Source organism: Piliocolobus tephrosceles, chromosome 13 (assembly GCF_002776525.5).
Source record: "Piliocolobus tephrosceles isolate RC106 chromosome 13, ASM277652v3, whole genome shotgun sequence".
Lineage (NCBI taxonomy): Eukaryota > Metazoa > Chordata > Mammalia > Primates > Cercopithecidae > Piliocolobus > Piliocolobus tephrosceles.
Genome location: NC_045446.1, coordinates 43,416,207 through 43,441,343, shown reverse-complemented (window position 1 = coordinate 43,441,343; position 25,137 = coordinate 43,416,207). Strand labels below are relative to the sequence as shown.

The 25,137-nt window shown below is 38.1% G+C and overlaps 1 protein-coding gene across 1 annotated transcript in view; it reads left to right on the top strand.

Annotated features, from left to right (window-relative positions):
* The window catches only part of NELL1 (neural EGFL like 1), a 956,032-nt gene that overhangs the window by 204,473 nt on the left and 726,422 nt on the right, over window positions 1-25,137 (top strand). The window lies entirely within an intron of this gene.

Here is a 25,137-nt window from a genome sequence, read left to right as displayed (position 1 = left end):
GGAAAGATCTAAAATTGACACTCTAACATCACAATTAAAAGAACTAGAGAGGCAAGAGCAAACACATTCAAAAGCTAGCAGAAGGCAAGAAATAACTAAGATCAGAGCAGAACTGAAGGAGATAGAGACACAAAAAACCCTCCAAAAAATCAATGAATCCAGGAGTTGGTTTTTTGAAAAGATCAACAAAATTGACAGACCGCTAGCAAGATTAATAAAGAAGAAAAGAGAGAGGAATCAAATAGACGCAATAAAAAATGATAAAGGGGATATCACCACCGACCCCACAGAAATACAAACTACCATCAGAGAATACTATAAACACCTCTACGCAAATCAACTAGAAAATCTAGAAGAAATGGATAATTTCCTGGACGCGTACACTCTTCCAAGACTAAACCAGGAAGAAGTTGAATCCCTGAATAGACCAATAGCAGCCTGTGAAATTGAGGCAACAATTAATAGCCTGCCCACCAAAAAAAGCCCAGGACCAGATGGATTCACAGCTGAATTCTACCAGAGGTACAAGGAGGAGCTGGTACCATTCCTTCTGAAATTATTCCAATCAATAGAAAAAGAGGGAATCCTCCCTAACTCATTTTATGAGGCCAGCATCATCCTGATACCAAAGCCTGGCAGAGACACAACAAAAAAAGAGAATTTTAGACCAATCTCCCTGATGAACATCGATGCAAAAATCCTCAATAAAATCCTGGCAAACCGGATTCAGCAGCACATCAAAAAGCTTATCCACCATGATCAAGTGGGCTTCATCCCTGGGATGCAAGGCTGGTTCAACATTCGCAAATCAATCAACGTAATCCAGCATATCAACAGAACCAAAGACAAGAACCACATGATTATCTCAATAGATGCAGAAAAGGCTTTTGACAAAATTCAACAGCCCTTCATGCTAAAAACGCTCAACAAATTCGGTATTGATGGAACGTACCTCAAAATAATAAGAGCTATTTATGACAAACCCACAGCTAATATCATACTGAATGGGCAAAAACTGGAAAAGTTCCCTTTGAAAACTGGCACAAGACAGGGATGCCCTCTCTCACCACTCCTATTCAACATAGTGTTGGAAGTTCTGGCTAGGGCAATCAGGCAAGAGAAAGAAATCAAGGGTATTCAGTTAGGAAAAGAGGAAGTCAAATTGTCCCTGTTTGCAGATGACATGATTGTGTATTTAGAAAACCCCATCGTCTCAGCCCAAAATCTTCTTAAGCTGATAAGCAACTTCAGCAAAGTCTCAGGATACAAAATTAATGTGCAAAAATCACAAGCATTCTTATACACCAGTAACAGACAAGCAGAGAGCCAAATCAGGAATGAACTTCCATTCACAATTGCTTCAAAGAGAATCAAATACCTAGGAATCCAACTTACAAGGGATGTAAAGGACCTCTTCAAGGAGAACTACAAACCACTGCTCAGTGAAATCAAAGAGGACACAAACAAATGGAAGAACATACCATGCTCATGGATAGGCAGAATCAATATTGTGAAAATGGCCATACTGCCCAAGGTAATTTATAGATTCAATGCCATCCCCATCAAGCTACCAATGAGTTTCTTCACCGAATTGGAAAAAACTGCTTTAAAGTTCATATGGAACCAAAAAAGAGCCCGTATTGCCAAGACAATCCTAAGTCAAAAGGACAAAGCCGGAGGCGTCACGCTACCTGACTTCAAACTATACTACAAGGCTACAGTAACCAAAACAGCATGGTACTGGTACCAAAACAGAGATATAGACCAATGGAACAGAACGGAGCCTTCAGAAATAATGCCACACATCTACAACCATCTGATATTTGACAAACCTGAGAAAAACAAGAAATGGGGAAAGGATTCCCTATTTAATAAATGGTGCTGGGAAAATTGGCTAGCCATAAGTAGAAAGCTGAAACTGGATCCTTTCCTTACTCCTTATACGAAGATTAATTCAAGATGGATTAGAGACTTAAATGTTAGACCTAATACCATAAAAACCCTAGAAGAAAATCTAGGTAGTACCATTCAGGACATAGGCACGGGCAAGGACTTCATGTCTAAAACACCAAAAGCAACGGCAGCAAAAGCCAAAATTGACAAATGGGATCTCATTAAACTAAAGAGCTTCTGCACAGCAAAAGAAACTACCATCAGAGTGAACAGGCAACCTACAGAATGGGAGAAAATTTTTGCAATCTACTCATGTGACAAAGGGCTAATTTCCAGAATCTACAAAGAACTCAAACAAATATACAAGAAAAAAACAAACAACCCCATCCAAAAGTGGGGAAAGGATATGAACAGACATTTCTCAAAAGAAGACATTCATACAGCCAACAGACACATGAAAAAATGCTCATCATCACTGGCCATCAGAGAAATGCAAATCAAAACCACAATGAGATACCATCTCACACCAGTTAGAATGGCAATCATTAAAAAATCAGGAAACAATAGGTGTTGGAGAGGATGTGGAGAAATAGGAACACTTTTACACTGTTGGTGGGATTGTAAACTAGTTCAACCATTATGGAAAACAGTATGGCGATTCCTCAAGGACCTAGAACTAGATGTACCATATGACCCAGCCATCCCACTACTGGGTTTATACCCAAAGGATTATAAATTATGCTACTACAAAGACACATGCACACGTATGTTTATTGCGGCACTATTCACAATAGCAAAGACTTGGAATCAACCCAAATGTCCATCAGTGACAGACTGGATTAAGAAAATGTGGCACATATACACCATGGAATACTATGCAGCCATAAAAAAGGATGAGTTTGCGTCCTTTGTAGGTACATGGATGCAGCTGGAAACAATCATTCTTAGCAAACTATCACAAGAAGAGAAAACCAAACACCGCATGTTCTCACTCATAGGTGGGAACTGAACAATGAGCTCACTTGGACTCGGGAAGGGGAACATCACACACTGGGGCCTATCATGGGGAGGGGGGAGGGGGGAGGGATTGCATTGGGGAGTTATACCTGATATAAATGATGAATTGATGGGTGCTGACGAGTTGATGGGTGCAGCACACCAACATGGCACATGTATACATATGTAACAAACCTGCACGTTATGCACATGTACCCTAGAACTTAAAGTATAAAAATAAATAAATAAATAAATAAAAATAAAAGGCAAAAAAAAAAAAAAAAAAAAAAAAAAAATCTTCCTCTAATCCCATATTTCTCTCTAGCCATACTCCCATTTCTCTGCTTCTCCTTATAGTAAAATTCCCCAGAAGAGCTGGTAAATGCTCTGCCTTCACTTCTGCCCGTTCCATTTTCTCTTGAATTAACCCTAGTCAGTTTTTGATCCCTATCATACCAAACAAAGCAACTCTTATTAATGTCACCAGAGTCCTCCATAGTACCATTTCCAGCGGTTAATTGTCCATCTTCATCTTATTTGACCTGTCGGCTGCATGTGACATAATGAATCACCCCATCCTTGAAAATTATTCTTCAGTGGGTTACTGGGCCACCCAAAACTTGCAGTAATTTTTTTCACTCTTTACTTTTTCTCACATGCTAAATATAATGATCAGTAAATTCTATTAATTTTATCTTCATAATATATCAAGAATCTGACCACTTTTCACCACTTCTACAACCACCAGCCTGGTCCACAACTGCAAACTTGTAGACTATTGCAACAAGTTTCCCTGCTTTCACCTTTCCTGTGTCCCAACCTATTCTTAACCCATCAACCAGAGTAATGTATTTAAATTAGATAATGTCAGTTCTCTCCTCAAAACTCTTAAAACTTTGTATCTCAAAATAAAAGATTGAGACATAGGATGACCTATAAGTCTAAAGTGATCTAGCCCCTTGCTGTTTTCCCAACTTCATTTCCCACGATTCTCTTTCCTGCTTACTCTGCTCCAGCCACATCTGATTCCTTGAACTTTGATGTTGTTCCTTGAACATTCCCTACTCACTCCTTCTTTATGTATTTTGCATTTGCTGTTTGTTCTTCCTCTAATACTTTTCTTTTAGATATTCTCATATCTTGCTTCATTTCTTCTATGAAGTCTCTTTTCAAATGCCATCTTATCCATAAAACTTTCTAAAGTAGAAACTCCCCTTGCGTGTAGCTCACCATCCCACTTAATTCTGTTTTATTTTCTTCTTCACATTTTTTGATTCCTGTATTTATTTGATTATTATGTATTTTCACCTTCTCCTTTTATACCTTCCCAAAAGAGGGCAAAGATTGTTCAGAATTTAGCACAATGCATAAACCATAGTGGGTAATAAATATCCGTTGAAGGAAAGAATTAATGGCAATGCTATGTTGCTTCATTTGTATCTTATATTACTAACTATTGAGCACTTTGAATTATATATGCTATTGGTACAAAACCAAACAAGACCAAATCAAAACAAAAAATGAAGCTGATGTCCTTGATCTTCCGAGAGTCACCAAGGGGCCAAGCAGTGGAGTCGCTTGTTCAAACAAGTTTGCAGGGCCAGAAGAATATGTGTGAGATTGTTTTACAATAAGCAGGTAACAGGGATATTTGCTGGGCCTTTTTCTCATTTGGAATCTGGTCAATGATGTAGACTTAGTCAAACGAAGCAAGTGGGATGAAGTGGAAGGCAGAGTTGAGGAAGAGGACTAAACGTTATTTCTTGAGCAGCTACTACAAGCTAGGCTTCCTGATTTACAGACATTATTTTATTTCTATATTTCATAACACCTGGGAGGAATCAATCACCTCCCAATTTCAGAAAGAGGTTAAATGACTACGTCAAACCCTCTTAGCTTGGAAGAGTTAGACTTGGATATTGTTATACTATAATCTTGTTGATGGGGAAGAGATGGTGAGGCATAAGAAAGTAGCTGTAAGTTTCTCTTTAGAGCTTATGTTCTAACAGAGAGATCTGTTCAGAATGTAAGTGAAGATCCAAATACTATATCTTTCTTTTTTGTGTGTTTTTAAAATTAATATTATATCTTTCAAAAAAGCGATTGTCAAGCTTTTTTTTTTTTTTTTTTTTTTTTGCCAGTGGAATGCTATAGGAGATACAGAATCTATATATATTATTATATCTTATAATCTATGATTGCCAGTGGAATGCTATAGGAGATATAGAATCGATATATATTATTATATCTTATAATAAGCTGTGATCTTATTTGGAACATAAAACCAACACATTGATTAGTAGATTGTAACACACAATACTGCCTGGTGCAATGCTAAATTGTATATCATCTGTATTTTAGGTGCTATCACAATCGAGAAGACACAAAAATCTGTACCATTTTTTAGTTCAACATTTATTGAATTTTTTTAAAAAATGTGTTTGTCCTTCACTAGTTTCTGAGAGTAAAGAGATGATATTAAATACTATATGCTGAACACTGGTCTATGCACTTTAAATGTGCCCTCTCTCTTAATTCTCACAAGAAACATATAAGGTAGGTACTACTATCGTTCACGTTTTCCAGATGAGAAAACTAGAAAAAGATGGTGAAATAACTCATTTCCTCAAGGTTGTTGTTGCTAGTCAGTGGTGGAGTAGTGATATAAAGCCAGTTAAGAGTCCAGTCCTAACCACATATACTAAAGAAAAGGTCCGAGTTTTTTTTTTCTTCAACTTTTATTTTCAGTTCCAGGGTATATGTGCAGGAGGTACAGGTTTGTTACATAGGTAGAGGTGTGCCATGGTGGTTTGCTGCACAGATCATCCCATTACCTAGGTGTTAAGCCCAGAATCCATTAGCTGTTTTTCAAGATACCCTCTCCCCCAACACCCACCCCTGGATAGGCCCCAGTGTGTGTTGTTCCCCTGCCATTTTTCCATGTATTCTCATCATTCAGCTCCCACTTAAAATTGAGAATATGTGGTGTTTGGTGTTTTGTTCCTGCATTCGTTTGCTGAGGGTAAAAGCTTCCAGCTGCATACATGTCCCTGCAAAGGACATGATCTCATTCCTTTTTATGGCTGCATAGTATTCCATGGTGTATATGTACCACATTTTCTTTATCTAGTCTATCATTGATGGGCATTTGGGTTGGCTCCATGTCTTTGCTATTGTGAATAGTGTCAAGTTTTTCAGGAGTCCAAGATGTAGATAAATAAATGATTTCTGTATCAATGCAGAAGGTGCTACCCACAGTGTGGTAGGAATGCTATAACAATACAGAGGTGCTGATATTAACTTAGCTTGGAGTATCATGAAGGATGATAAAGGAAAGTTTCCCTAATGTCCAGATTGTTCTATGAAAATGCCATTTACCTACACCTGAATCACTCCACGTTATTTCCCAAACACGTATAGATCAACAAGGACTAAAAAATAAAAGTATACATATCCACATTTTTAGCATAACTGGAGGCAGACAATACTGTACACTTTAATGTACCTGAAAATGAAACTTTATGAAATGAAAATAAAAGAGCAGAAACATGTATACAAAACTACTATAAAAATAAAATGAGAAAATATTTCAGCTGATATAAATTAAAAAAAAACCCAAAGCAGAAGACAACTGTGATAAAATATTATCAATCTGAATAAAACATCATTTAACAAAACTTTAGAGATAAGAAAACCCATCCTTAATCAAAAATTAAGAAACTCAGAGGAAGAGTGTATATAAAATAGTAGTATGTAAAATGTGAATTGATTTAATACAGAAAAGAAATTTTAAAAAAAGACAAAATCATTTTAGGAATGAAGAGGAAAATAATAAAACCCCCAAAGGAGAATACATTCAACTGAAAGAATTATAGGGGACATTAAAAAAGAGGCATTAAAATAACCAGGAGAATGAAAATAAAGAAAAAGAATCAGAAAGAAAATAGTCAACAAAAAAGATAGATAAAGATTATCTAAAATATGTATAATTGAAGTCCCTGAAGAAGCAAAATGAAATAACCGAATAGAACTAATATTTAAAATTTTAATGGAAGATAGCCAAAACAATCTTGAAAAAGAGGAATAAATTTGAAGAACTCACACGTCCCAATTTCAAAATGTACTACACAGCTATAACACTTACTGTGATACTGGCATGAAGATAGACACGTAGAATAGGACAGAATAGAGAACACAGAAACAACCTTCAAATATAGGATCAATTGACTTTCAGGAAGGATATCAATATTGTTAAATGGGAAAAAGACAGTCTTTTCAACAAATGATGGTGGGAAACTGGATATCCTCTTGCAAACAGATGAAATTGGAGCTTTACCTTACACCCTGTACAAGAATTAGCTAAACAGTGTATCAATGTAAGTGCCAAAACTATAAAACTCTTTTTTTTTTTGAGATGGAGTCTCGCTCTGTCGCCCAGGCTGGAGTGCAGTGGCGTGATCTCCACTCACTGCAAGCTCCGCCTCCCAGGTTTACGCCATTCTCCTGCCTCAGCCTCCCGAGTAACTGGGACTACGGGCGCCTGCCACATCGCCCGGCTAGTTTTTTTGTATTTTTTTAGTAGAGACGGGGTTTCACCGTGTTAGCCAGGATGGTCTCAATCTGCTGACCTCGTGATCCGCCCATCTCGGCCTCCCAAAGTGTTGGGATTATAGGCTTGAGCCACCGCACCCGGCCCAAAACTATAAAACTCTTAAAGAAAACATAAAGTATTCATGACATTGAATTTGGCTATGATTTCTTAAATATAATACCAAAATCAAAGGCAATAAAATAAAAAATAAATTAGACTTCATCAGGATTAAATATTTTATGCATTAAAGGACACTATTCATGAGCGTAAGAAAATGTCCCACAAAATGGGAGAAAATATTTGCAAATTGTATATCTGGTAAGGGATTAATATCCAGAATATGTAAAGAACTCACGCGGCCGGGCGCGGTGGCTCAAGCCTGTAATCCCAGCACTTTGGGAGGCCGAGATGGGCGGATCACGAGGTCAAGAGATCGAGACCATCCTGGCTAACACGGTGAAACCCTGTCTCTACTAAAATACAAAAAACTAGCCGGGCGAGATGGCTGGCGCCCGTAGTCCCAGCTACTCGGGAGGCTGAGGCAGGAGAATGGCGTGAACCCGGGAGGCGGAGCTTGCAGTGAGCTGAGATCTGGCCACTGCACTCCAGCCTGGGCGACAGAGTGAGACTCCGTCTTAAAAAAAAAAAAAAAAAAAAAACAAAAAAAAAACTCACGCAACCACGCAACTCAGTAACAGCCCAATTCAAAAATGGGCAAAGGACTTGCAAAGACATTTCTCCAAAAAAGATATACAAATGGCCAATAAGTACATGAACATCCTTAGTCATTAAGAAAATGATAATCAAAATTACAATGAGATAGATATCCACTAGGATGTCTATAATTTTTTTAAAAAGAGGAAGATGACAATTGTTGATAATGATGTGGAAAAATTAGATCCCTATGTATTGCTAGTGGAAACGTAAAATGGTACAGCCATTATGACAAACAGTTTGGTAGTTCCTTAAAAAGCTAAACAAATTATCATATGACCCAGCACTTCCATTCCCTGATATATACCAAAAGAAATTGAAAGCATAGACTTGAACAGATACTTTGTTCATTGCAGCATTATTTATAGTAGCCAAAAAGTGGAATCAAGAACTATATAAGGTAGGTACTATTATTGTACCTACCAAGTGTCTATCCATGAATTAATGAACAAAATGTGGTATATACATACAATGGAATATTATCTAACCATAAAAAAGAATGAAGTTCTGATACATATTACAACATGGATAAGCCTTGAAAACACTATGCTAAGTGAAATAAGCCAGACACAAAAGGACAAATATAAGATTTCATCTATATGAAATATCTAGAATAGGAACATTCATAGAGACAAAAAGTAAATTAGGGGTTATCAAGTGCTGGGGAGAGGGTGAATGGAGAGTTATTGCTTAATGGTTACAGAGTTTCTGTTTGGGATGATAAAAAGTTAAGGAAATAGATAGTGATGATAATTGCATAACATTGTGAATGTAATTAATGTCACTGAATTGTACAATTAACAATGGCTAAATGGTAATTTTTTGTTATAAACATTTTATCACAATTAAAAAAATTAATGTTATAGATCAAAAACATTGAAATATATAGCTTAAATGGGTGAATTGTATGTGAATTATATGAATGAGTAAATGAAAGAATTATATTTCAGTATTAAAAATTGCAATGCAAGAAAATAAAACCCAAATGTACATATTGAGCTGGTCCATTATAAATCTGGGAAAATCAATCTGTAAAATAAAGTCTGAAATATATCCTAGTAAAAGTAAATTTTATAAAAAAATTATATAATATTTATAAAATAATTACATAAAATTTACTTTTATATTAAATTTAATATAAAATTTTATATAAAAGAGAAGGAATTTCATGATCTTAAGGCAAAAAGACCTCACAAAGGAAAAAAGTTCAGGTTGCCATTAGATATTTTTACTGCAATGTACAAAGCAAGGCAAAAGTAGCATTTTCAAGAAAACTGGAGGAAAAATTGAGTGGTAAACACTTCCCAGTTTGACAGCTGAGTTAAATATTGGTGTATTATATAGCTAATGAAGTGCTAGGAAGGTGTCTGGAACCAAGGGTCCAGCGGGTGGAAGCAAAAGAGTATATGAAACTTTTGGGAATTGCCAACATTTAACAATTCAGTCTCTGTAAAGAGAGGCTCGTAAGGCCTTAGATTTCATCCAGTAGTTCATTTATTCATTCACTTAATTGATGTTTCTTGAGTGTTAGTATTAAGTGCCTAGTAATGCCCGGTCAGTTACCTGTTACTGAGAGAGAGCATTGTTTGAGATCTATATAAAGGGATGAGGAGAGGTTAAAGAGACAAGGGGAATGTGCATACAAATTTTCATTTATGCGTGGAAATGTAGTATGACATTTACCTGAGTAATTCTTCAGATATTCCAAACATCCTCTTTCAAATGAAAATTTGCATTTCAACCTTTACATCAACCTAGTATTGAAAGTGCTGATGGACAATTAATGTAAGAGGCAGAGAGAACTGAGCCCGTTCATCCATTTGATCAACATTATACAGTTGTAGGGAGATGGCTGTGTACAGGAACTGATCAGATGGATACAATTTGAGTGCATAAGTGCAAAAATAAGTGAAATGAAAACCACTCTTCTTGAGCATATATTTTGTGCCATTAACTGCTTTAGGTACTGGGGATGCCAAGGCAAATAAGAGCTGGTTTCTGCTTTTCAGTTGACCTGAATCTATAAAATGCTGATTACATCACAGGGTATAAGTGAGGTAAGTACCAGATACGGTGAGAAGAACAGAATTCTTATCTTTATGTGTACTGGTGAGTGGTCATGCCAAGACTTACCATAGTGCTTCATTTGAATTTAGAATTGCTTGCCTTACAGCATATCTTCCTGCATACTTTTGTGTTAGTTAGGATAGTCTAGTTGTAAGTAACAGAAATCAACTTGAATACCTTAAGCAAAGAAGGTGAGGTTATTAAAAGGTTACCAGATTATCTCATGGAATGAACATAAGGAAAGGGATGTAGCTGGATCAATGGAAGGATGTGGAAAATCAGTAAGCATTCAGGTGACTCAATATCACTTCACTTTATGCCACTTTACGTTTGTATTGGTGACATTTTCAAAGCAATTACTGTTCATGGCCTCATTGAGCCTCATCATAAATAGGTAAGTAGGGCAGGCATCATTTTCTTTATGTAAGAGGTAAGGAAATAATCCAAGAAGAGGAAATGATTTGTCTAAAGCTAAATCCCAAGTTTAGTGGTTAAGTCCAGAATTTAGAATAGAGGCCTCTAACTCGTGGGCCTATTCTTTTCCCATTAGTTGTCTTCAAAACTTTCTCTTACTACTACGCAGTTTTTTCCTTCTTCTAATTCTCTCACCTGTTTAATTTTTATTTTATCATTCATTTGGTCTTGAAATGAAAGGAGTCACTTGTGTGTCCTTAATAATAGGCTTATTTGACACGTCTCTGGCAACTATCTTTAATTTATATCCTATAACCTGAACATGAAGGGGCCACCAAGAAAGGAGATAATTAAAGAGATGATAGGAGATCTCAGTTGTCTCAGTGATTTTCTTATTATCATCCATGAAGTACCTTACCAGAAATGGGCCATTATAGTTTAAATGATGAGTTGGAGTTTGAAAAGGATTTGGAACTTCATCAGACACTTTCCGAGCTTGTAGCCCATTGCTTTCCAAACTCCAATTTTTCTTCCACAATGAACAATAACTTTTTGATTAAACAGCTGGCAGTTACTATGGAATGCCTCACATTTAATAACAAAAGTCTTCCTTCAGAACAGGAAATTTTATCTAAATTGCTTTGCTCTTCTTCCGTGATTGTGAACTTCTGAAGTCTGACAGGACTGATAGCCTGAAAAAATAAAAATTTCTTTCAAGAAGATGATGATTACTTTTTAAAAGAAAGAGCCCCAAACTAAATGAATAATTCAGTGTGCTTGCTACAAAGCAGAAGTCAAGGCACACAAGTTGTCCTCTCTGTAAACATGATTAAAAAACAATCAAGTTTGTCTTGGCACTTTTATATTGGGAAGATTGTAGACAGCAGCTGAGAAAAAGAGGAAAAAAATTAAAGCACCACTTGGGACTTAGGGACCTTCTTCACTTTTTGTTTCTGTTCTTAATAGAAGTGGCTACCATTATTCAGCTAATACTATTCTATGCCCTTAATATGTTAATTAATTAGTACTCCAACCTCAATCCCTTCCTGCCCTCCTGCTAGTACTTCCCTTTGACTGAAACCAAGTGGAATCAAAAGGAGAGGAACTTTTGCTACAGATCAGTCTCCTGTGACCCAAAGCCAGGCAAAGAGGGGTGGAGAGCATATCTGGCTGGGACAAATGGAGAATATTCAGTTCACTTTAATTTTATAATAAATAAAGTTATTTATTTGTATTGCTGTTCATCTGCCCTACGATGCGGGCTCTAGGAGGACAGGGATATAATATTCTTGTCAAAATAAATTTACAAATGCCTGCCTATATATTATCTATCTATGTATTTATCTATCTGTCTAGTCTATCTAATCTGTTTATTCATCCATCATCCAAACAACTATTATTAATGGGCATAGTCAGGAGAACTCTTTTTCATTTCCTTATAATGCTTTGCAAAATGGTGGGACGCTGTAGGAATTTTTCTTTTCTTAGTACTGCTTTCTCCTTTGTTTTTTCAGTCATGTAGAAAAACCTCTAGGAATGGTCCTGCAGAGGAAAATCCCCTCCCTATGCCTCTTACTTTGCCTGGGAGATGCCTTAAGAAGCGGCCCAACTACTTCCATCATAGGCTTGCTTGGCTGTAGTGGGGGCTGGGGCAGGAGCTCCCAGTCAAGCCTGACTCTGCTGCTCAAGGGCAGATAATGCCAAATGAGGCCTCTACAGAGTTTTTTTTTTTTTTTTTTTTTTTTTTCCTTTGGAGAGACATAGTCTCACTCTGTTGCCTAGGCTGGAGTGCAGTGGCGGAATCTGGGCTCACTGCAGCCTCAACCTCCCTGTCTCAGGTGATTCTCCCGCTCCTACCTCAGCCTCCTGAGTTACTAGGACCACAGGTACATGCCACCGTGCCTAGCTAATTTTTTTATTTCTTGTAGAGATAGTGTTTTGCCATGTTGCTCAGGCTGATCTGGAATTCCTGGGCTCAAGTGATCTGCCCACCTTGGCTTCCCAAAGTGCTGGGATTACAGGTGTGAGCCACATGGGGCCAGGCTGGCACCTATAAGTCTGATTTTGTGAGGGGCCTATGAATTTGTATTTTTGAAAAGCTTATGAGGCTATCCTACTGCCTAGTAAAGTTTGAGAATTGCCAAGGGACCTTTGGTGGTTTTCAAAGTCCTGAAAAAGTCAAAAAGTCAAAGAATACTAATCCATGCCTGAATGTAGAGATGGCAGTGTTTGAGGGGTGTGTGTGTGTGTGTGTGTGTGTGTGTGTGTGTGTGTGTAGTCTATGCTGTACAAAGACTTCATGGAGAGGGAGCAAAATAATTCCCGTGTTCCTTACCATAACTGCCAGTCCCTGATATATTTCGTGTGGATTGTTTGGGAATGGTCAATCATCAGGCCTTTGGGGAGACATTCGTTTGCTCTGGGAAGCTTTAAACTATTACACGAGAATGTCACACATGCTCACTGAATGACAGATGGCTTTTGGATTCTTATAGATTACTATAACAAGTAGCAGATAGAGATTGGATCAGAGAAGGCCTTCAATGTTCTTTCCAACCCTGAGAGTCCTGGTTACCCATGTCTGTTTTATGTGAGCAGTGGTCTTTTGATTTATTATCACTGGAACCTAATACCTGAATCTTCATCTAGGTGAATAAAAATATGGGTTTGCCTTAAATTATCACCCACTTGTGAGCATCAGCAAGTATTTTGGAGGCAGCTAGCCTGGGGTATAATTGAACACTAGGAGCAGCACATTTTGCTCTGAACCCCTGGAAAAGATGGGACCGATGACTATGGCCTTGATGTACCCTCAATGGCGCCATCTAGGGAGTGATTTCAGAGGTTAATGCTCCCCTCTCTTTCCTATCAGATTGTGGCTTTTAAGCTCCTCTTTTACAGAAATTGTGAAGCTAACACTAGGTACTATGTTCTAACCAGTTGAGCCAAGTGGCCTCAATGAAGTTTTTGGTATTTTGTCTGAAAATATTTCAAACTAAAATATCTTTTAGATTATTCTGTGAAGATAAAGGCATTGATCTCACCTAAAAACACTAATAATGTTCCATTTGTGAAAAGCATTTTAGAGTTTTCAAAGTACTTTGACAGAGCAGATGATGTTTTGTGCTTACGGGAAATCCTGTGTGTAGATGTTGTTATTAAAGGTTTATGGATGAAGAAACCAAGGACTCAGAGAGGTTTAGTAACTTGTCCCAAGTCACGAAACATGAAAGTAAAGGTAAGACACAAATGGGAATTTTCTAGCTCTATTCTAATGATCTTTCCCTGACTGATGCTCTTTGTGTAACCCACTGGTTGAATATTTGACTTTCTTTTAATTTATTATTATTTTTTTGAGACAGGGTCTCACTCTGTTGGCCAGGCTGGAGTGCAGTGGTGCAATCACAGCTCATTGCAGCCTCGACTTCCCAGGCTCAAGGGATCTTCCAGCTTCAGCCTCTGGAGTAGCATGGACTACAGGCACACACCTCCATGCCTGGCTAACTTTTTTTTTTTTTTTTGTAGAAATAGGGGTCTTGTTATGTTACCCAGGCTGGTCTTGAACTCTTGTGTTCAAACAATCCACCCTCCTTGGCCTCCCAAAGTGCTGAGATTGCAGGCATGAGCCATTGCACCTGGCCTGAGTTTAGACTTTTTTTTGTTTTTTTGAGACAGAGTTTCACTCTTGTTGCCCAGGCTGGAGTGCAATGGCATGATCGTGGCTCACTGCAACCTCCGCCTCTCAGGTTCAAGCGATTATCCTGCCTCAGACTCCTGAGTAGCTGGGATTACAGGCACGTGCCAACACACCTGGCTAATTTTTGTATTTTTTAGTAGAGACGGGGTTTCATCATATTGGTCAGGCTGGTCTTGAACTCCTGACCTCAGGTGATCCACCCACCTCAGCCTCCCAAAGTGGTGGGATTACAGGTATGAGCTACCTTGCCCGGCCTAGACTTTTTAATAGCAGAATTCATTGAGGATTTTAAGCCAGTATGGCATGGCAGAAGTTTACACCTGGATTTGAATTTAGAATTCACCATTTACTGAATAGTATTAGGCAAGTCATTTAATCTCTGTGAACATCTGTCAATTGAGTATAGCAGTGCTTGTCTTTTAGGGTTATTGCAAGGATTATAAAGTCTGTAAACTTTTGGCCTATAGAAGTTGCTCACTCAAAGGCAGCTCTTATAAATTTTGAGGCAGTGCCTCTCCATCTCTCTGAGTTTGAGGCTTACTAATTGTCCTTCATCATCTGCTGAAACATCCTTCAGATACTGGAAGTTCACTGCCTTCCAGGAGTGCCCCTTCCCTCTGTATACTATAGCTCTGACTGCTAGAAAATTTTTTCTATCTTGAGCTCAAAGGGCCTCCTTATAGCTTCCACCGGTTGGTATCACTTTTCCCTCTTGGTGCTACACAGAGCAAGTTCAATTCCTCTTCTACATAATGGTCCTCCAAATATTTGAAGACCTTATTATGACCTCCCTAATCTTTACTTCTTCGGACAGAACATCTTTGTTCCTTTAACTGTTCGTCACTTAATTTGGCTCACAATGTCCTCACAATCTTTTCCGATTCCTTCTGAAGTATGTCTGTTTATTATCTGAGAAGTTCCTAGAACTAAATGTGATTATCTCTGGACAGATTGACTCAGAATAAAATGAGATAATTACTTTCTTCTCATGGTACACTTTAAGATCACAATATCCTTTTTGACAGCTGATCTTAGCTCACTGTTGACCAAAAAGATGTGTTTTTAAAATTTTTTAAAATATGTATTTCTGTTTACCCTTAGATTTCACATTCTGTCTTTCAGCAGCATATTTACCCAAAGTTTGGACCCTTTTATTTTTTCCATGTGAAATTTCTTTTGATTTGGCCCTAATTCCTGCCTATTAATATCTCTTTTAATCCTGATGGTGTTGTGCTAAATCTGTCTGATTGAAACTATCACACCAGCTTCAAATTTTCCGGCATGTTTAACAAGCCTATATTCTAGCCAGGTATAGTAGCATGCACCTATAGTCCCAGCTACTTGGGAGGCTGAGGTGGGAGGATTGCTTGAACCCAAGAGTTTGAGACCTTGTCTCTTCGCATGCCTGTATCAAAGCATCTCATGTATCCCATAGATATATACACCTACTGTGTACTCACAAAAATTTTTAAAAAATTAAAAATAAACAGTGAAGCATACTTTCTATTATTTTGTCAAATCACAGATACAAATACTAGTTAGGACAGACTTATATGAGCTGCTTATTTGACCCTGGTACATAATCACAGTCATCTCAGAATGATATCTGGATCGTGAATTTTAAGCAGAGAAGGGTTGTTAAGAAGTAGTGAAAGAGTGATATTAAGGACATAAAATATGGTTAAGAAGAAAAAGCACCCTTATTATCATTAGAGATCCAGATGAGGAGAGAAAAAGAAAACAGTAAAATTCAGTTGCTGGGCAAGAAAAAGCATGAACCTGACAAGGGTTTCCTAAGGGGATGAAGCAGGTCACACGCAGGCTCGATCTCTGAAAAGGCCCCTCTCCTCTCTGTGGAGGGTGTCCACACCCTGCTTTGGCAAACTCCCTCCCACAGTGTTTACTGATCTCATTTGAACACTTCTGCCTTCTCATTTAACACAGCAAAGGCATCTCCTTACAGATTTCAATTTTGTGCCTTCTCTTTTTTGTTTGCATTTGTATTTACAGACAGCTGTTAAGGAACCAGCTGAGCCTTGTTACAGCCCTTCTTCCCTTGCTTTGTGTGGATTTAGCTTGAATTCAGTCCTTACCTGTTGAGGACATACTGTATTTATCCCCGTCGTCCCTCTCCCTATTACAGTCTGTGTTTTCTGATATAATGCCTGAGTTGCATTTTTAAATTTTGTCATTTTCTGAGTGTCATCTGGATTTGTTAAACAGATTGGCAGGAGGAGACTACAGAGTTACTCTTTGGGCCGTTCCTTTCATGTCCTTCTGGTTTCAGCCCTATGTACTGTGTGTTCCATTTGAGCAGATAATTAACACCATCCAGGCAGCCTGATATGGAATTGAACGGATAGCTTATCAGTGTACACAACTGGCAAAACACCCTGTCACAGTGAGTAAGCTTTGAGGACCTGCTCTGAAGAGTATGACAACCTATGGAATGAATGCTCAATATTTGTTGGTGCCAAAAATAGTGCTGATGACATCGTGACTTTTGCTTTTCTAGTGGGGCTCAAGAAAGTTATAATTCTCACATTTTTCTTATGAGGCTAAGAGGGGAAAGGGTCTGTTATGTCCCCTTAGCATAAGGCCCTAAGAGGGGCTTAGTTTCACGTGCAAGTTCACCCGTTACCATATTGGGGAGAAAAAAACGGGTGGGAATGAACTTATGTTCTGTATAGGAAAAATTCTCCAAGGAGCACCTTGAGATTCACTAATGCCAGCTAAAAGGCGATAAAGATGAGGCTCTATGTACCTAAGGAAGGTCATTGCAACTTTTCTCTTCAGCAAGAGCATGAGAGCTTCTCTTCAATTCTTGGCAAAGCCCAAGGTAAACCTCTTCATTTACTGTCTCATTTGGGCTTCATATTGTCTTATTGAATAGTGGCATAATACATGTCAATTCACATGATTTACACTGGAAATTTATTCTTTTATATGATTAGGAAAGGTACTGTGGAGTCCCTTCAAAAACCTTCCTTTATCCAGGTAAATAAAAATCCAATATTTCTTTATAAGTAGTATTGTTGAACCACCACATTGTTTTGTGTTTAGCTCTGAGGGCTTTATCTGTTAATGAGAAAATCAAGTTCTTCACAGAAAATCGACTAGTCTTTTAAGCAGACAGGACGCTTGTGTTAGGGAGGGTGTTTTAAAGCAAAGTCATGAATTAAGAGAAGTTGCACCTTGGGAAGAAAATTCCTAAGGTGAGCCCTTGAATCAATGACTGGCTTTGACAAGAAGTGTGGCAGTTACTCTTTGCCTTGTTCATTCCTCTCAAGCAGGTTTTACTTTTGACTAGATGTTTAATTTTGCATAGTATTATATTAGAAATGAGATACTTACACTTTAAAATATTGATAGATACTAATGGCATGCAAAATTCCTGTAATTCTCCCAATACAACTTTATAGGCAGCACCTTGTAATGACTCAAGTGAATACAAAGCCTCAGACACATGTTTAATGGGAAGTGAGTGTTCTGCAGCCCAAAGAAAGGGTAAATTTTTGATGGTTGGAGAGCAAATGCATTGTTTACATCTGATAGCCTATAGGAATGTGATACATTTAGACTGATTTCAATGTTATCAGATTAAGCAGTAAATCATGTGCTTTTCAAAAAAGATGCCATTTGATCCAATTAATTTTCAAGTTGCTGACTGCTTTTCCTGTTCTTTCTGAAATACATCTCTCTGGTTTCCCTGTTAGTGAGTTGTCTGCCTGATAGATTCAAATTTGCTATCTCTTTCTCTTTTCTGGGTGAGAAACAGTGAGAGGGGTTTATCTTGTTCTTTCTTTTGTGCTTCTTGTATAAATCTCACAAGGTAGGGATGGTGGAAGAGGACACTTTAAAAGGGTTATTACATTTCACTCATCTTCTTTGACTTCATGGATCTCATGATTATAAGCATAATGTAAAGTGTCACGTCTGACTATTTTTCTCAGTCTGGATTATTAATTGTTGCAAATTGCTCCTCATGAAGTTTTGCCATAGTAGGATTTTATAGCTATCTGACTATAGTTCTCCTATTCTGAATATATTCAGAGAACTTTCATTCATTTATTCATTCAGTGTATGAATTTGGCTGGGTTCTCTTCCAGATGCTAGAAATGCTGACTTGAAGAAGACAGATGAGGCTCCTTATCTTAAGGTGCTTACAGTGTGCTGGGTAAAGCAAGCCAAGTGATGGAGACTGACCAGGTGGTTAGGAGTTACTTTATTTAGGATGGATAGGAAGGGCATCTAGTGCAGGAGATATCTAAGAAGGTACAGGAATGCTGTGGTCGTTGTTCCATTTCCTCCAGACCCAGAAGATAATTGGTGGTAGTAGCATTCAGGAAGTACACATACAACTTCAGGATGGATATGATGGGCACAAGGGTACCAGGAAAGCTATTTCCTCCTTCCTTAGCCAGGTGATCTAGGAAGGCAGGGCCAGCCACGACCAGAGTCTTGGAGACCCCTGTGGGTCGTGGGAGGTGTACATGCTGAAGAGCTGAAGAATGTGTCTGAATGGGTCGTCCAAATGGGGAGGTTCTGAGAGATCAGGAAATAACCAACATATAAGGGGGTTAGAATGCATAAAAATAATATATAAAGAATATATAATATAAGGGTAGTCCTAGATGAGAACTTAAAATGCAGGCCTCTGCTTACTGCTGTTTTCATTTTCCCAGAAACATTTTTCATAAATTGGCTAAATCCAATTAAATATCCCAAATTGACTAGGAAAATGCTTACTACTGGAGTGGGTGAAAGTGTTAAGAATAGTGTGCTGCCGTATTTTACTCAGAAAAGCTAAATGATGCCCAGGGGTGTGTGTGTGTGTGTGTGTGTGTGTGTGTGTGTTGGGGGAGGGGGGCGTTGATGATAGTGTGTTTAAGCACACTATCTTATAAATTATTTCTTCCATCTCCTCCTGTTGCCTGAGCCTATTTCCAATCTTGTGTGATTTTATGATTAACTTTCCACAAAAATAAAACTTTTATAAATGTCAAAGGATTACATTTTTGGAAGAATGTAAAATAAATAAGATATTTGCTTAGAACTTTGAGTAATTTACATAGAGAAGTTTACGATTTATGGCCAGAAAGAGTTAAAGAAAGCTGAAAAAAATGATACTTTAAAACTACAATAATAAGAATACTGCAGTTTTAGGATTCATAGAAAGTATACTTTATCCAAAAATTCTGTTTTAATGCAAAGTTTAGTATCTAAATAGATCATCAGTTTTCTCCATAATATCAGATTAAACAGCAACAGAAATGCTTTTTTTTCTGTTACATAGTAGCTTGTTCTAGCTTTAAAGTTTATAAAGGGAAAAAAGAAACTTAAGACTTAAATTTTCATAATTGTGGAAATGTATGGCAAAACAGACAATGAGTTCTTGCATTTTAACATTGAAATATCAAGCCCTTAAATTCCCTGTGATAGTGATGTCATTTCTTTTAACTGTAAATTCAAAGCATAAGTAAGCATCTAAGATACTGAGACTTCCCATCTCAGTGGGTCCATTTGGTGAGAGCTACAGCAAGTAGGCCGGACTGGGTCACGTGACCTGTGCGGCTCTGCATTCTTAGGTACCCATGAGACTTACACAATGTCAGCACCGACTAAGTGCCAAGGGCATGTAATGTATTTTGTTTAATCCTCACGGCAATCCATACAGTCAACAGTAATATCCTTATTTTTTAAATGAGGAAATTGAAGTACAGAGAAATTAAATTTCTTGATTAAAGTCATGCATTTAGTAGAATGCGGAACTGCAATATGAAGAACCCAAATGTATTTAATACCAAATTTATGTTGTCTTTGTTATACCACATGATCTAAGATACCTCTTGGCTTTGTGGGCATGAAAAAGACAACAGTTACCTTTTTATTTTTCAGTGTGGTATATTTTTTTAGGGTAAATGATACTAGCCACAACTTCAGAATATCCTCTCCTTCTCAGTGGCTTAACTTAGCAGAATTTTATCTCTTATTTAAATAGAGTCCAGTTGGATGTGTCTAGTTGATAGGTGGCCTTTGATGTCATCATTTAGGGATTCAAGAATCTCTGTCTTATAGCTCTGTCCACCCCCTAGCCCTCAGTCTTCTCCAGGCAGCTGAAAGGAAGAAAAAGCAAAGAGATAAAGGGAAAGAGACAGCATGGAAGATACCTGAGGGAGTTTTTAAATTATTTTGTGTGGGATGGAGGGGCGAACTTAGAAGTGGGGCACAGCCTTTCCACTCCCATTCCATAGCCACACTCAACTTCAAGGGAGGCTGGGAAGTACAGTAGAGCTGTGAATCTAGGAGGAAAATAAAGTGGGTTCCAGGAGAGCTGACCGGTCTTGCTTTCATGCTTTGACACATGGACTTGTTTCCCCTTTTCCTTCTGATAAGTAAGTCTAGTTAGGAATTTTACTTTATTTGAATGAGTTAGGTTTTCATGTTGCTCTTTTAGGAAATAAAAAACCTGTCTGTAACAGGAAGACATCCCAGGGAATGTTAATCATGTCCTCTCTTGTTCAGAGTTGATATAAAAATTCTACCAAATCATTTACTATTTTCGTTTTCCTGTATTTTAACTCTTCGATAAATAATGGCTTGGCTGGGGCTTTTGTGGCTGGAACTGCCCTTCATTGCTTGTCTAGAGAGGCAGTAGAGCAAGGTGGTCAATAGTATAGACTATAGGATCTGGTTTCAAATCCTAGCTGTGTCACTCACAAGCTACTTAACCATTGATGAGGTATTTGACCTTGCTATACCAAGAACACCCACCTGAGGGTGTTGTTATGAGGATTTACTATATTAACATATTGAAAGCCCTCGATAGACAATGTGGGCACACATTAAGTGCCATACAGGTGCTGGCTGTTATGTCTGCTCTTTCAGCTCCACTTTATTCTTCATTCAAAACTCAGTGCAGTGTCTCCTTCTTTGGAAAATTTTCTCTATGGCAGGCAGAATTCTGGTTTTTGTTTTGTTTTGTTTTTCCTTTCTGCTTCCAGGAAACGTTGAATTTAATGCATTGAATTATAAGGTCTGTCCATACATGTGTCTGTCTCAGGCATTAGATCTAAAGACAAGAACTTGGCCGTTCTAAATTTGCCTGTATGTATTCCCATAGCCAGGACAGCACAGCACAGTGTCATACACATTGTAGGCAATCAGCTATTTGCTGATGTGAAGGAAACCTCATTAACTAGAATACTCTATACATCAGAAAGTTCCATTTCCTTACCACACTGGAGAGCAAGGAGTTCACTGTATTAGCATTTTACTTTTCATTTTTACTTTTCATTACTTGGGTGACACTGGATTTAAGTGACAGATCACTGTGCCCTACCTGCCTTTTTACATTATCCAGTCCACCCAAACTGTCCCTCAGGGACCAGCAGCCTTTGTGCTAAGATTCTGATTTTACTTTGGCTGGATTTCCCCTTCTGTAGGGGTACATGTAGGAATGTGATAATTCAATTTCTTAGTTTGTGTTATCTTATCAGCATTAGTCTATGCCATGCACCTTTCTTGTTTCAATCATTCACCTTTTTCTTGCCTCACCATTCCCACCAGGCCTGTGATAGGAAAATTGTATGAGTATCCTTAGCTAATCGATAATATTGTTTTTGCATGTGTGAATTTTTAGTTTACATACATTATGGACCTTGTTGGTTTTTTCTCAATTTTTTAAACTGTTAATGTTAACATAACTTTAAGCTCACAGAAAACTTATAAGAGTGATACAAGGAACAATCATGTTTGCCAGGATTCTGCATTATTTGGAAGGAAGAGAAAGTGTGTATTCATATATATATATATACACACACACATATATATACACACACACAAACAGTATTGTTATTTTGAACTCTTTGAGAGTTAAGTTGTAAACATCATTACCCTCTACCCCTAAATACTTCAGTGCCTATTTCCTAAGAATGAGACATTCACTTAAGTATATACTGCCCAGTTAGCAAAATCAGGAGATTGAGTATCAATAAAATACTATTACATAATTAACAAATCTTATTCAAATTTTCCCAATAATGTTCTTTATGGGATTTTTCCCCCTGCCCTAGCATCTAATCCAGGATACCATCTTGCATGTAGCTTGTATGTCTTTTTAAATCTCTTTTAATCTCCAACTGTTGTTCAGCCGTTCTTTATTTTTCGTGACGTTGACATTTTAAATATCACAAGTAGTTATTTTGTGGACTGTCTTTCAATTGAGGTTTATCTGATGGTTTTTCAGGATTAGATTTCCTCCTCCCTCCTCAGCAAGGTTTCTTTTTTAAAAAATACTGTTTTTAAACTCTCTTCCTGTTGATACATCTGTATCCAGTTTGTTGATGCCACCTGCTGCACAGAATTCCCTAATGCAGACTGCCTCTTGGAACACATTGGCAGGGCTGCCAGGAAGGCAGCATCCAGCAGACCTTCCTTGGCATCAGGATGGTGTCTTTGCGGGAGTTGTATGACATGGGACATGAGAACACCACTGTGACACATGTGTGCTGGGTCACCCTGCTTTAGCTGATGGTGGTAGGCCTCAGATGTTTGCTTCGTCAACTATTTCTAAGGCACACGGAGCTATTATGCTTTGCAAGATAAGGTAGCATGGGAAGTTGATCTCTTTGATTGTTTCTTCCTTCATTAATTCATGCATTTAATAAATATTGATTAAGCGCCTACTCTGCTCATTGGAGCTTATCTTCTAGCATATTGAATATGTAAAATAAACTTTTGAATTGAAAACTCGTCTAACTGTGACAGAGGCAAAACTTTAAAAATTGAGGTTAAGGTAAATAGTTCAACATTTTCAGTTTATTAGTAAAATAACCTTATAGAAAGTATGCTTCTGCTTCATCACCCAAATACAGTGATTTTCATTTGTCTCTGGACTCTTTTGGTATTTACCAACATTGAACATCGTTTGTGCCTCATTATCTCTATAGGGCATAAATAATTTTGCATTCCCTTTTTTCCAGTGAAAATTATTTTGTGTATACTTTCCCTTGTTTCATAACTTGCATATTCATCACACTTAATGACTGTAGTAAATTATTTCAAGCTGATCTATAACTTATGCATATCTCTTATGTTGTAAATTTGCCTTGTTTCTAGTTTTACCACTAATATTAGGAAAAAATTTTAAAGGAAGTATGTATCAGGCTCCTGTGTTAAGGCAGTTTTGACAAATAGTTTTATCTAAAATTGTTCATTCTAAGATACAAAAAAGGTTAGATTCCTTTGAATAAAACACACTCTGTCTTTTTTTAGGAAAACTTAGTTTTTCTTGATTATGTTTTGAGCCTCCATTTATAATGGAAAGATAATTAGTAGAGAAAGACCTGATGTGCTTGGAGCTTTGCCAGCTGAAAACCTTACATGTATCGTTAGGAAACAGCAGGTTTCCAGTGGGGAATAGTAGAGTAATGGACTGTGCAGCTAAGATATAAGGCTGCAGTGTGACAGCATCAACTTCACAATCACTCACTTTCCTTGACACAAGTGGACAGCCTTTCAGTTCTTCCACACTTTCCTTGTGAGAAGCACCGGAGGAATACATCACCCTCTGGCGGGAGGCAGTCAGCTCCATCACAGCAGGGAGGACTGATGAGCTGTCTATACCTCTGGACACACCTAGGAATGATTCCACAGCAGTTGCTCAGTCCTCAACGAGGACTCAAGAAAGCAAGAAATGGACATAGTTCTCGTTTACAGATCACCGTGTCTCACCCCACCCAGAATCTTCTGAGCATCTGGTGCTGAGAGGTGCTTGCCAGGGGTGAGGTGGAAGCTCGTGATCAGTGGGTGGTTTCAGGGATTATTTCTAAAGAGGACACAAATAAAAGATTTGTGATTAACTAACTGGACCTTGGTAGGGTGGAATAACTGAGACATTAATTGTTTGGTAGGCTCTGTTAGAAACTTCAAAGATTGACCGGGCGCGGTGGCTCAAGCCTGTAATCCCAGCACTTTCGGAGCCTGAGACGGGCGGATCACGAGGTCAGGAGATCGAGACCATCCTGGTTAACACGGTGAAACCCCGTCTCTACTAAAAGCTACAAAAAACTAGCCGGGCGAGGTGGTGGCCCCTGTAGTCCCAGCTACCCGGGAGGCTGAGGCAGGAGAATGGCGTGAACCTGGGAGGCGGAGCTTGCAGTGAGCTGAGATCCGGCCACAGCACTCCAGCCTGGGTGACAGAGCAAGACTCCGTCTCAAAAAAAAAAAGAAACTTCAAAGATCCTAGGTAGGGCCCTGACCTCTTCTGTATTAGTTATGTGCCTGTATGGATTAGATGAGGATTTTCTTCATATACAGAATTTTTATCTTACTTTTCCTCCATGAGAGTAGGACCTTGTGTGTCTGGTTTTTTGCTCTATTTTCTGTTGATTAGTATGGAGCTTAGAGGGTAAGAAGTGCTCAAAAAATATTTGGTGGTTGGACAATGACTTAAGCTGCATGGTTCTGTAGACTAAAAACATAATCATCTAGGCAGCTGCAATCTATTTGTTTAAAGGATTCTCTCAGGTTACTGCAGAAATGAGTAGGAGCTAAAGAAACCAAAGCCGGGGAATAGCAGGGTGCAAAGGAAAGTACAGTGGCTTTAGAGCCAGGCGGATAAGGGTTCTTATCCCAATTCTACTACTCACTGCTGTCTTCACTTGGTTGACTCATTTATGACCCCTAAATCTGAGCTTTCACACCTGTAACGTTTATCAAACCACTTTCCTCGCAGAGTTTGTGGGTAGTTCATTGCTCAGAG